Raw genomic sequence first — 14,082 nt, forward strand, 5'->3', positions numbered from 1 at the left:
GTGTCACGCATGCTTGCATGACGTGAAAAGAAACCGTGTACGATCAGCGTCTATATTAATTTTCAAATTGTAAATTACATGTCTATCTTTGTGAAACTATTTTTTTCTCTTGTATATTTTATAAGCTACGGTAGTTTTTTTTTTTTTTTTTTTTTTGCTAGTAAAACTTCTTTAGGCGCGACTAGGGAGTAACTCAGATTTTTTTTCTGGCGGAAGTAACGCTTACTATAGTATACGGCACGCCGCTTTACTTTTTAAACTCATAAAAAAAATGGTTGTCATAATAATTCATTGAAAAGACAAATTCCATAATAATTATAACAGTTCTATTACAAATCGTACCAAGATATTATAACATCGTATTTTTTTTACTTTATTTAAAATTGTGCGTAAGTAAAATATTTACAAACTATGTATACATATAGAAAATTGTGTGCATTTTTATTCTTTAACATATAATTAGTTATTTCCTAAGAAAGGAAATAATTATTTTGATTTATGTGTAATATATACGTTGAGTATTTATTTAGAATGTACAATTTCCAATTGACGAATATTATTGATGCTGCATCGAATTTTTTTTTATTTTTGTAGGAAGTGAAATAATATGACGATTTAATTATTTCAAGTATCGTCCAATAATAGCTAAATATTTCAACGATATAAAAAATTAATGACTTTTCAATTATGTACATAATGCTAATTCCTTAAATTTTTAACTGATGCTAAATAATTATAACTTATTATTGAAACATTTTTTAATGTTATTTTTGAAGACATCCAAAGTGCTAAAAAATCCATATAATTGACCATTAAATTTCTATATCTAGTAATTTTTTGTTCGCATTATTAAATAAGCAACGAAAAATAAAAAATAAATTACCAGGGAAAACTTTATTTCATTATCAAATATGAATAAATTTTTATAAATCATGACCTTAATTCCATATTTCTTTATGATGTTCTATCATCATAAAAATTCAGAAAATACACTATAACAAAATAAAAGTTTGGAAAATCCAAAAGTGCACGACTCATAATGAAAAAAAAAAAGAAAAAAAAAAAAAAAAAAAAAAAAACTTAAGTCGTTCAAAATTAATTGCCGAAAAAACAGCTGTAGTAGGAAGGTACTGCACAAGCGCCCCTGGTGGAATAAAATGTACATAATATCTATAGATATAGATATATCACCATCCATGTTAATTTTACATGGATATATATAGATATACAGTCTTGTAGTTTTCGTTTTTTATTAATTGTAATTAAACGACACTGAATTAATTAACCATTCGCATTCAGTGACCTACAATCGTCGATTAGAATTAAAAAAAAAAAATTTAACTCAAATAATTGATTTTTTCACAAGTTACAGTGTTTCCGGGGTTTCATACATGACGGACAGGAAAATTTTTTGACCTATTTTGATGTTTTTTTCCGTTTCTATTGCAGTAAATCAATTTTTAGAAAGTATGGAATTAATCTCCATTAAATTATCTCGACAATAGTATGCAAAATATCTTGATTCCGTGAACTATTAAGGCTATAATACTAAAAATAGTTGCTAAAATGAGGCGAAAAAAATTTTTCGATCGTAAAGCACTCTCTGATGCTTCGCATCATGAGTCGTGCAATTAAGAAATTATTTTGGCTGATTGAATTAATAGAAGATTCAAAAAATTATTAATACGGATCATAACAAATGAATTCATGAATTAAAATTATCAATAATGATAATTTTAATTCAGACTCGGAATTAATATTATCAATATTGATAATTTTAATTGATAATTTACAGATCGACTTAATTATTGTGTAATAGAAGAAGAAGAATTGCTTTTTACTTGTACACCTTTCTCGGTTTTTACAAGGCTGATCTCCTCTCTTTCTCCTAGCATTTACGCTTTCCTTGCTTTTCTTCTATATTGGACCTCAGCAAGTCCCACCCAACACTTTCTCTGCTTTATATTGCGGCTGTGGACCGACTTGTGCTTTCTGTACCGTATTCACCCTGAACCTCACCTTATCAGGCTGTTTGAACAGAATCATGGGGAAACCACAGAGAAAACCCATGATAGTACAGTCGGAACTGGGCTAAGTCTACAATGATTGACAAGAAACTTCTTCTTTATCGACCACTGGAGCATTAGGCCCCGCTCCTAGTGTGCAGAGATCCCTCGCACTAGCCAACGCTGACTAGAGTGGTCACCCATTCAAGTTGTTGCTTAAATGTGTGATCGCCCAAGTCAGACGTGTGCCGCCCAGCTATCTCTGTCACTTTCAGAGGTTGGCAACGTAACGCAAATATTTTTAATTATAATCACTGAAAAATAGTGGTGCGTGCCGAGATCGAACCCGGGTCCCACTCTTTCGAAAAGCGGGCACCGAGCCGACTAGGCTATTGTCAGCCTAATTATTGTGCAATATTTTTTGATACTTCAAATAAAATTCAATTGATTTCCATGATTTTAAATTCTGTTGTTTTACTTACAAAACTTTCCAATGATAAAGTATTTTTTCCGTCATCGCACTAATTTTTATGAAAGTTTTAATTAATAAATTTCTGGAACCCTTGTTAATAAGTATAATTAATATAACCGAAAGCATTTGAACTAAATGCATTACCGCTCAAAATAACTGTACAAGTTATATATCACATTTATCATTATTCTGGTATATCATTAATTAGCTAGAGAATTATTGAACAATAATATTAAAATGATCCATATACATGTAAACATAATCTCAAAATTCATAATTATCATTACCAACAAAATATCAATTGATCAATTAAAATTAAAATTGTAAAAAATTATATGAAAATAGGATAACTTGTTATTCAATAGTGATTCTTTTGAGTCTTTAAAGATCACAGTTACTTTTTTTGATACAATATAAAATTGAAACAGAAGTTTAATAAATTTTTATCATATTTAATGATGATTAATATTTGTATACTATATTTTTAGGGACTGAATTAAATTTATCAGCTTAATAAAAATTTAGCTTCAATAAAATTCAGAAAATTTTTCATATAGCATATTTAGTATTCAAAAATAAAAATGAGTTCGTTTTTTTGTATCATAATTTTTAAGAGGAAAGAAAATTTTCATCTACACTCAACAACGTAAAAAAAATTTACTATCATATATATAGCATCGGCAAATATGCGTACAGCTAAAAATTCAAAATAAAAATTGATTCCTCTTTGAAAAGAATGTTGAAAAAATTGTAAAAAATAATATCATTAAAAATGAAAAATGCTCCAAAACCCTATATTTCTATATGCTAATGGAATTAAAATTATCAATAGTGAAATAAAAATAGATTTCAAAAAAATAATCTCAAATAAAAATTATGTCAAACATAATTCAAGAACAGTAAAAATGTTAATTATAATTTAAACCTTAGGTAAAAAATTTTAAGCTTTAAAAAGTAAAACGGCGTGCCATAATAGTCTGTGTAGTTTCCGCTATTCAAAAATAATAATTTGGATTGGTCGTAAGTAAATGTTATATACTCCACGCTTATTGACTTATACGCCAGCTAGTGGTAAATATTATAATCAATTAGGATTATTTATTTTCAATATTTTAAAACGGATCAATTGTGAATAGGTAGCAAAGTGAATAAAAATTCAACAATTTTAAAAACATTATTTAAAATTTTAAAGTTTTTTTAAAATCTCTAAGTATACTTGTTTATTTATTACTTTTGTAATAAATAAATTATTAATAAATTTTCTGACGATTGCGACATTCTATAAAATTCAATTTGGAAAATCCAAAAGTTCACGACTCATAATGCTCATTTAATTATGAAATAAAAAAAAAAAAAAAAACAAGTCGTTCAAAATTAGTTGCCGAAAAAACAGCTGTACTAGGAAGGTAATGCACAGGCACCCCTGGTGGAATAAAGCATTTTTTCGCAAGTTATAGTGTTTTCAGAGTTTCATACATGACGGACAGGAAAATTTTTTGACTTATTTTGAGGTTTTTTTCTATTTCTAGTAAACTAAATCAATTTTTGAAGTGTCAAATTAATCTCCATTAAATTATTTTGACAATAGTATGCAAAATATCGGTGACCGTCTCTTTTTTCTCATGCAAAAATTTCTCGCGACAAAAATTGTCAGCAATAATTTCTTGTACAATATTTTTTCACACAAAAACCATAATAAAAGGGACATGTTAATGGTTTTTTTTTTAGAAATAATTGTACTTAATTGTAAATAATTGTGAGAAATTTTTGCTGAGAAATTTTGGCGGGATTAATAAAGGCGGGGAGCCAAATATAATTAAATTATAATGTGATATTTATTATTCAAGTTAAAATTTAATCATTTCAGTGATATACGCCGTCAACGCCAAAGAAGTTTTACTTCAATCGCGCGTAAACGTTACACGCACACACTTTTTTTTTTTTCACATTAGTAATTTATTTTGTTCACAGTTCATTCCGTTTTTTAGAAAAATTTTGTTCAATTTTCTGTTGATATTTTTTAAACCTAAATTTTTTCATTTAAAATTGTCATCTGAGCTTTCAGTTCACATGCAAATAAAAGTTTTATATGTACACTGATAAAAATTTTAACTTGACTCAAGAGCAAAAATCTTAAACCAAGAACACCAATTGGAAAAGAATGAATTTCTTGAGCCAAGAGGAAAAATTCTTGAGTCAAGATAGATTTTCTTGAATTAAGAAAATATATCTTGACTCAAGAATTTTTCCTCTTGGCTCAAGAAATTCATTCTTTTCCAATTGGTGTTCTTGGTTTAAGATTTTTGCTCTTGAGTCAAGTTAAAATTTTAATCAGTGTATAAATGTGTACATATATATTTTTTTTTCAAAAACTTGAGTTAACATTTTTTAATTAATGTAATTTTTCATTGAATTAAACTTTTATGAAAATAAAAATTTAAGTTTAATTAATTTAATATTTTAAATTCATATTATTTTTAAAAGATGATAAATATTTAAATATCTGGATATTACATATATAGTATTATTTTAAGCATTTTTATAGGTACACTTTGGAAATATTTACGAGTACATATTTTTACGGCATAAAACTAAGGTAGTGCACAAAATAACTTCCCAGTGAGAAAGTTTTATGAAGCTTTTCTCGCGACCATTAACGACTTTAAGTATATAAACTTTTGAGTATGAAAAATAGTTCATTTTCTATTTCACATTTTTTCTCTTTCTACAATAACATTGTAATTAGCTAATTAACTTAATGAATAAATAAATAAGTAAATAATTTAAAATCACTGACAAAGTCAAACCCAACAACAACAATAATAATAATTATAGTAAAGGCTGGTAATAGCCTAATCAGCCCAGTACCTGCATTTCGAAAGAGTGGGACCAGGGTTCGATTCCAGCACGCACCACTATTTTCAGTGATTATAAAATAAAGAGAATATATGCGTTACGTTGCCAGCCTCTGTACCGACCGGGTTTTCTGTGGTTTCCCCGTGTAGTTATGGAAGTAAAAATGTCATTATAAAAGTACTCCCTACTACTTAAGGTCGTAATGCAAATGCAGGTACCGATTATATAACGCGTAAGTCGGCCACAGTCGCAGCACAGTGTGATTATAAGTGGAAAATAATATGTTGAACGCAAAGAAACCAAGTGTTAGTTGAAAGGGCGAAAGTCAAAAAGTATAACATTAAGAGAGTTATATGATAACAATAGAGGCACTTGAGTGGAATTACTGTGGTAATAGCAAAAATGTGGAGAATACGGTTACAGTCTTGTAAAAACCAAAATAGGTATACAAGTAAAAACGATATAATAATAATAATAATAATAATAATAATAATAATAATAATTATTATTATTATTATTATTATTATTATTATAGTAACAATAATAAATAATAACAGTAAAAATAATAAATAATAAAATAAAAACAGTTAATTGCCAGTTAAAGAAGTAAATTAGCCTTTGTTCATCGAGATTCCTCAATCGTATTTAGCAATTACTGTATCACTAAGAGAAAGCGTTTAGAGAGAAAGAACCTGAGTAAAAAAAGAGCCAAAGAAGAAAAAAAAGTTGGCAAGATTCCAAGTGCCCGCAATCCAAGCTAACGACACTTTACAGAAACGAGTTGTATACTCTACAGGGTTGACGAGGCGCCAGGATTAACCGCACCAATGAGAATTAGGATGAAACTTTGTGCAAGCAATAGTACTACACCAGGACTAGTCCAGTAATACAGGATTTTAATAAAAAATACTATAATGTAACTGTAATTGTAATTACACTACAGCGTTAACGCACGATAAGTATTTCTTCGTGTTCTTCTTTTTTTAATCTTAAATTATTCAATAAATTAAATAAAATGTATGATGCAAATGAAAATATTCGCGGATGATTAATTAAAAATCTGTCACAGTGTTATCTTCTTTTTATTCTTCTTCTAGTAGAGTTATAGCTCGAAAAGTTCTTACGCGGCCCACTTTCTTTACTTTCACATATGCCCCGCGGTTTCCCATGCGCGTGTCTCAATCATTACTTGTATGCAAGTGTGAATTCCGAGGTTTATTGTGTAAGTGTATAGTACGTAAGTGATACTGTCATGTAAAAGTGTATTTGTATTGCTACTGTAGTTGTTGTTATTGTTGTTCATGTTGTTGTTGTTTGTTGCTGGAGTAATAGTAATAGTAATAGCAGAGTTTGGAGTACACTTGGATTTCCGTGCAGCAACAGCAAACTAACAACAGTAGAATAAGAAGCAAAGCCATCAGTAGCCTGGCCCCAATTAATTTCTAACGGGTTTACATTTACTGCAGTGTAACGATTCATAGAAGTTTAAGCATGTATATGCATATTCTCGTTACGTGTCTCGACTCATCAGATTTAAAAGTATAGTAAAATACTTTCAAAAAAGTTATTTAAGATTAAATATTATTATTTTTAAAATCAAAATTCAAGTGAAATGATATGAATAAAAATTTATAATTACGGGCAAGGCTACTGGCAAATACATGCTCCACTCTTAAAATAAAGTTCGTGTAATGTGATGATCAATTATATATCATCTTTCTATACATATGTATAAATATAAAGATATGCAAGTGTGTATTGATGGGAGAAGAGATAAAGATAAAAAAAATGAGAGTAAAAAGAGCGAGTAGGTTTTCTTCTTGGTTGTCTATTCCACAGAATTCCTCACCCTACGTCGTCGCTATGACGACAGCTTGACCCCCACCTTATACTTTTTAACTGGCACATATTGCGTATCTCAATAAACTCTCTTCGACACTATTATCATTTATATATACATTACATTGTGTGGATATAATATTGTAAATTACTTTTGTTCTGTTAGTCATTTTTATCTAATGACATATATTGTGAGAAATTACTTGCTACAGATATTATAGATAATTATAACTATTGATTCAAGTTTAGATTTTTATTTCTTCTCTCAAGATAATTGTTGTGGTTGTTTTAAGATATTATTGTAAGTTGTTTACATTCACTGACATATCATGTTAAATTGTTATTAATCGATAATTGATTGCACTTTCCCGAGAAAAATAATACTATAAAACTTTTATGGACATTTTATTTAAATATGTAAACAATTGTTTAAAACAAATATTTTTTGAGTAAATATATCTACTCTATTTGTGATATTGTATTCGATTGAAATTAAATTTAAGTAATTGCTTAGATCAATAACTCCGGATGCATTTAACCATAAAATACTAAAATTTTTAGGAGAAAAAAATATAAAATTATGAAAATAAAAATTAATTAATTTTAAATAAATTGAGAATTTCAATAATAACAAATTTTTTACTCTAAAAAAATTTAGTTAATTTCACAGTTTTTTATGATTAAAAATCAAATTAATTTAATTAATCTATTTAATATTCTAATATAATTTATAACAAAAGAAAATATCTTTACAAGTGATTCCTTCTCTCAGTGTTTTTATATAACAACCAATTTGTTTTCAAACAAATTAGTCATCCGCCATTTATATAAATGCATAAAAAATTATTTCATTGTATATTTTTTATGATGTTATAAAACAAAGAATTGTGCCGGTTGAATAAGCAAAAAAATAATATCTTTGTGGTGTAAGGATAAAATTTTCAAGTGATGAAGGAATGAAGGTTTATGTCCAAGAGTTTGCCCAATAAAGTTGACGTTACAATTTAACGATTTAAAAATCTGTAAAAGAGCGGCATTGAGATGGTTGTCAATGTGAATATTATATATTATATATATAATTAAAATGAAACAATATACGAGTTGTATCGTTATTAAGAACATGATGTTGAATAAATAAATAAATAATACAAGCTGGTTATATTAACTCGACTTAATTTTAGTTTTACGGACATATCCACAGCAATCGTCAGTATTTAGTATCAAGTGTATTGTAGTATATAGTGTTGATGCGGCTTGAGGAAACGCTCTATTAACGCGTCATAATTGTGTGATACGAGTAGTCTAAACAGTTTTATACATGTATAAAGATATGTGATATATGTAACGATATAATATAGGAAATGGCAGTGATGTTGAGCGAGCAATATAATGTAATGTAGTGGATATGGATATGTATGTAGTTGATTTATTAAGAGAGAGGGAAAAGAATGATCATGATCATTGGTCGTGTGCTAGACATCACCGCCTGACGTCAGAATTACTCGTGCTCAAGTAAATATATCGATTAGTTGATTATTAATTTTGTATTTAAAGATAAGTTGTATTACAGCCTCGAGCGATTAGACTTTCAATTTATCTTACAACGAAAAAAATAATTTAATGTTACATCTATAGTGTGGTTATATGGATATTTATTTAAAAAAACATAACGGAGGTCATGTTGACTAAGAGAAAAAACAGATACATACATAACATCATTAATTTAATATATATATATATATATATATATATATATATATATATATATATATATATATATATATATATATATATATATATATATATGTAATAAGTTATTTTTAATTTAAAGTTGGATAAACAATTCAATTATATTTTATAAGATTAATAATATAATCATTTTTAACAAAATAAAAAAAGAGTATAGTTTTAAGAAAATTAAAGAAGAATTAATTATTTTTTTTCATCACAATAAATAATTTAATAATCCTCTAATGAAATTAAATTTAAAAAATTGACTTAATTGTTGTTCGTTACAATATTAATAGAATAGTTTTCAACAAAATAAAAAAAATAAGTAACAACAAAAATAATATTTTAACAAAATGAAATGAAGAAATAATTGACAAAATTGACTTCTAAGGTTTAGCTAACTAATAAATTGATGAAGAAGAAAAAAAAAAGTCGAAAATACCAAAGCGTGTTTTTTAATGTATTTATTGGCATAAAACTTCTCACTCAGTTACTGACCGTTCCCTGGCACCCGCGATCTCTGTTTGTACATATATACATATAAATCTATATACATAAGTATGTATATAATATATATATGTAAATATTCCTCCACTACCTGTGACTAAAGCACGCTGGCTCTTCTTTGTTCTTCTTTAACCGACTCTCCACGGGCCCCCCGGCCGCCTACACCGTGTACTGGATCGTCGCGGTGGGGCGCAAGGGATCCGCGAGTTATCACGAACGAGTTGGGATAACGGAACGGCTCTATATAACCCTGGTAATCGCACAGTATAATTCATGTCAATGACGTCGGGTTAACTCTACACACATCTTTGCTCATACATACATTATCTATGCAATTAAAATCAAAATAAATAGAATAAAACAACAAATAAAATCAAGTCATTAAAAAGAAATGTCAAATTATGCTAATAATAAATAATCATTTTTCAAACCTTAAATCACTGAAGATCCAGTAAATTATAAATAACTCCAGAAGAACAGAACATAAGAAAACAAATTTATGTTTTTAATATTTCTTCCTCAATCCAATAATTATTAATTATGACAAATCTCAATAGTCTTATACACAAATTGACAGAGCGAAAGGAATGACGCATGTAAGACCTCAACACAATCACACTAGTGACACCAACACCTTTTACACACTTTAAATATACAAGTAAAGTATGTAAACTACTACTATATATATATATATTGTGTATGAAGAGTAGAGCTGCTGCTGTAGCAGACTTTAACACAGGGAGTATACTGACTAAACGATACTTAAAAAGATCGGTACGTTTATGTTACGTACGCCGTCGAGGACAGTGGACGACTGAGTAGTCTCTGTCGTATAGCAGTAATACCGCTCGCCGTACCGAAGGCTGGCTACAACAACGCCAGCGCCTGGCGAACGCCAGCGGGGAAGTGGGGAACCGCGACAGGCATCGACGGCCCGTGCCTCGATACGATTCGAGTTCTGTTCAGTTGTAGTAGTACTATATGAGAGTACAACCAAGAGCGACAGAGAAAACAATCTAGAGATGCCAAGTGGAGCGAGTGAGAAAAAATGTCATAAGAGAGAGAATTCTGATCATACGACGTCTACCGTCTGTACGCTGATGAGTGAGTATGAGAGAGAATTCCCTTCCATACCATACCAATAACTCCCTATTCCTGCTCCTGTCCTTATTCCTGTCCCTGGTGTGCTTAGGGAAGACTATACTCTACTCCTTTCAGCTGTGCTGGTGTTCCCTCAGGCACTGCGTGCTCCTGGAGTGAATCTATCCTTTTCACACTACACACTACATCACCGGTGCTTCTCCTCGATCGCTATAGATGTCCTGTCCCCTCTACTGGCATGCTGGAGGTGAAGTTTTGTTGGATCCGAGTATGAGCATGGACACCGCGCTGCTGCTGTTACCCCTTCAGCGCCACTTCGAACATCAGCTAAGTGTATTCTGTGGACTACTACTACTACGACTACGATTACTACTACTATTTCTACTATTACTACTACTACTACTACTACTACTACTACTACTACTGCTGCTGCTGCTGGTGCACTACTCTGTACTGGTGTGTATTATTATTACTACTCCATACTATATTCTTCATACTCCATACTAAATATCTGTATAGATTATGCACGTGTGTATGTATGGATGTATGTTGGTATGCTTTGCCAATGCTCACCCCTTACTCTTCTCTGCGTGGTATCAAGTCTCGTCTGTATGATACACAAATGTGTGTAGTTGTATCTTCACTACTCGCCAAAGCAGAACAGGGAAGAGCAAGAGCAAGAGCAAGAGCATTGTATACCCTCTCGCTTTAACATACCGTGAGATATTGTTTTTTTTTTGTTTGTTTTAGCCGCGATGAACAGGACAAAGGAAAAGGGAAGAGGGAAGAGGAAGAGGATGTCGACAACCAGAGGACCAAGGGACCAAGAGCAACTTTGTGGCTGGAGTGGAACGACCGAATTTACACTACTCTTCTATTTCTTCGCTATTAAATTTTTTTAGGATTTTTGAATTAGAAGAAATTTAATGACTGGTTTTGTATGCTGATGAAAAAAATTAAATTGATTTAAGAAAACAAATTTTTTAAAAAATTTCATTAGCTAGAATTAAGAAGAAAAATTATTTAATAAAGTAAAATTTGTTGATTTATAAATTTTTTGGTTTGATTAAGAATTATTTTCTTGGTTTAAAATTTTTCCTTTTGGATGAAGTTAATTTTTTGAATATTTTACATAAAAAAAAAAGTCTATTCAGGCGAAAAAATTTTCTAAAAGATATGAATTGTTTTGGAGCAAAAAGAAATTATTGGGTAAAATATTATTAGCAAGTAAAAATAATGAACTATTGTTAATCTAAGGAGATAAAGAGTTAAATTAAGTTTTTTATATTTTTAGATGATTGATATTCACATTTCTATGGCCTTAAATATTAAAACTGATTAAGGAATTCAGAATACCTATCTATATGTCAAGAAGGATGAATTGCACGACAGTGCGGGCGACGAATATTTTTTGAATGTGATTATCATTTTGATGTAATACGGATCCTGGGAACTGGGAATTTGAGGCAAAATTGATTTGATTACTGGATAAAACTTGATAGGAATATATATTTACATTAATGTATGAATCAGTTGTACGGAGCGGAATTAGTGTAAGTTGATTATTATGTATGTATGTAATGCAGTGTGGAATGATTTCTCGGTACTTTAGATATGAATTGAGGACAGTAACTAACGATTTTCCACCTACGAGAGAGATATCTATTCCTTTTATACCCACTGTTTTGTATATATGTATTGTATATATTGTTTTATATATAAGAGTGGAGGTTACGTGTGTTGAACGATGAGGAGGTTAAGGGGGATAAGAAGATCGTGTCTATAAGTTCAGCATAAATTTTTATCGATAAAAAACTTTTCTAATAAATCTTTATAACTAAATTTTATAAAACAAGGATGATTCAAGTCAATTAAAAAATTAATACATTTATAATGCGGAATATTTATCTAGTCTTGTTGGATAATTCAGTTTTATATTTTTACTCCAATCAAATTTGAAGTCTATTATTTTTTATACTTTTAACAATTTATTATTTATTATATTATAAAATAAAAATACTTTAATATTTCAATGGATGATGTACATTTTTTTAATGTAAATAATTGAATTAATTAATTGTGTATACTCAATTTTTAATATTATTTTAATCAAGATGAATTTAATCTCCTGAAAGGATAAATAAAATTTCCAATAAAAAATACCAGAAAAAGTTTTAATTTAATAATAGAATGATTATTGAAGTATAGAGTGTTTACGTTAAATTTTGTATTGTTTTTGATTGTAAAATCATTAATAATAATTTTGACATTTGTTTTTTGACCTTGTCATTGATGTAAACTGTCAAGTAGTTAAGTAAATAAATAAATGCTTCCTGCTAAGACGAAAAATGATATGTCATATTTATAAGAATCATCTCAACTGTAGGTATAGATGCCTGCTTGCAATGGAGTTGACCAAGTTTTAATCAACAATTTTTTATGTAAATATTATTTCATTTTTATTTGCATAAAATTTATCACCCGATATGAAATTTGAGTAAGTGATTAAAAAATTTAATCCGATTTGGTAACGGATAAAATTATGGAATTATTAGTGATAAAATTAATGTAACGACAGGTGGAAATTACGATTGATGATTGAATTTTGAATTGCAATTATTACTAGTATTTTTTACACGATGCATTCACTTTGACAAACGTACGTTTGAGTAACGAAAACATAAATAATATACAATGAAATTGCAGTTTTAAAATGTTGATGAAAACAAAAATTTAATTTAACTGAAAATTACTTTTGTAAAAATAATTTTGATAAAATTATGATTGAAGAATAATTAAAAACTCAAAAAAGTAATTAAGGATTTTTATTAAGTTCTCTCATTGAAATTTAAGTGAAAATGCTCATCATTTATTTAAAAACAATACTTTCAATTGATAATTGTATTTTCATTCTGCATTATGCTTCAACTCCAGCGATTATTCAGGAGATCAATAACTATCTAAAATTTACAAACATAATTAAATTTGTATGATAATAATAATGAAAAAAAAAAAAAAAAAAAAATTAAACTCTGGTTGATTATTATTGAATATTAAATGAAGAAAGACAAATATATTTTAGTATATTGATAAAATAAGCCCCTTGTTTTAGACGATCACACTCCACCCCGAGTAGTCAGTCTCATTCTCTCTTCCTTAATATTATTCTCCGTTTTACGTTCACCATCTACATCTAGACATCTACATACATAATCCAGTAACACACGATATTTCCCGTCCTTTCTGCCGACGGTACCGCCATTTTTCACAGCAACAAGGGCACGTAGAGCAACACGCCAGTGCAGTGTTGCTTTAGAGAAAAATTGAGCTGATGCCGAGTAGTAAGTAGTAGAGTACAGACTACAGTACACTATCGCAAGTATAAATATATATAGGTGTACAGTATAAGTATGAGTACAAGTACAAGTAAACTTCAGGGAAATAAGGACACACGCGATATACTGATTTTGTTCGTGTCAAGCGTTCCCGTATATGTGTATTAACAATTTCTATCTTTCTTACTACACTTTACTTTTTACATCCAACTATTATTATTATCATTATTATATT

The 14,082-nt window shown here is 29.0% G+C and overlaps 2 long non-coding RNA genes across 2 annotated transcripts; one reads left to right on the forward strand and one right to left on the reverse strand.

The window, feature by feature from the left end:
• Window positions 1–9,218: 9,218 nt before the first annotated feature.
• On the reverse strand, window positions 9,219–9,930 carry LOC123262583. Its single transcript, XR_006508997.1, has 2 exons — window positions 9,843–9,930; window positions 9,219–9,738 (listed from the first exon to the last, which is right to left on the reverse strand). It is a non-coding gene; the product is annotated as an uncharacterized LOC123262583 (long non-coding RNA).
• A 455-nt stretch (window positions 9,931–10,385) lies between these two features.
• On the forward strand, window positions 10,386–11,519 carry LOC123262581. Its single transcript, XR_006508995.1, has 3 exons — window positions 10,386–10,515; window positions 10,630–10,968; window positions 11,263–11,519. It is a non-coding gene; the product is annotated as an uncharacterized LOC123262581 (long non-coding RNA).
• The last annotated feature ends 2,563 nt before the right edge of the window (window positions 11,520–14,082 follow it).

This window comes from Cotesia glomerata, linkage group LG4 (assembly GCF_020080835.1).
Source record: "Cotesia glomerata isolate CgM1 linkage group LG4, MPM_Cglom_v2.3, whole genome shotgun sequence".
NCBI classification, from domain to species: Eukaryota; Metazoa; Arthropoda; class Insecta; order Hymenoptera; family Braconidae; genus Cotesia; species Cotesia glomerata.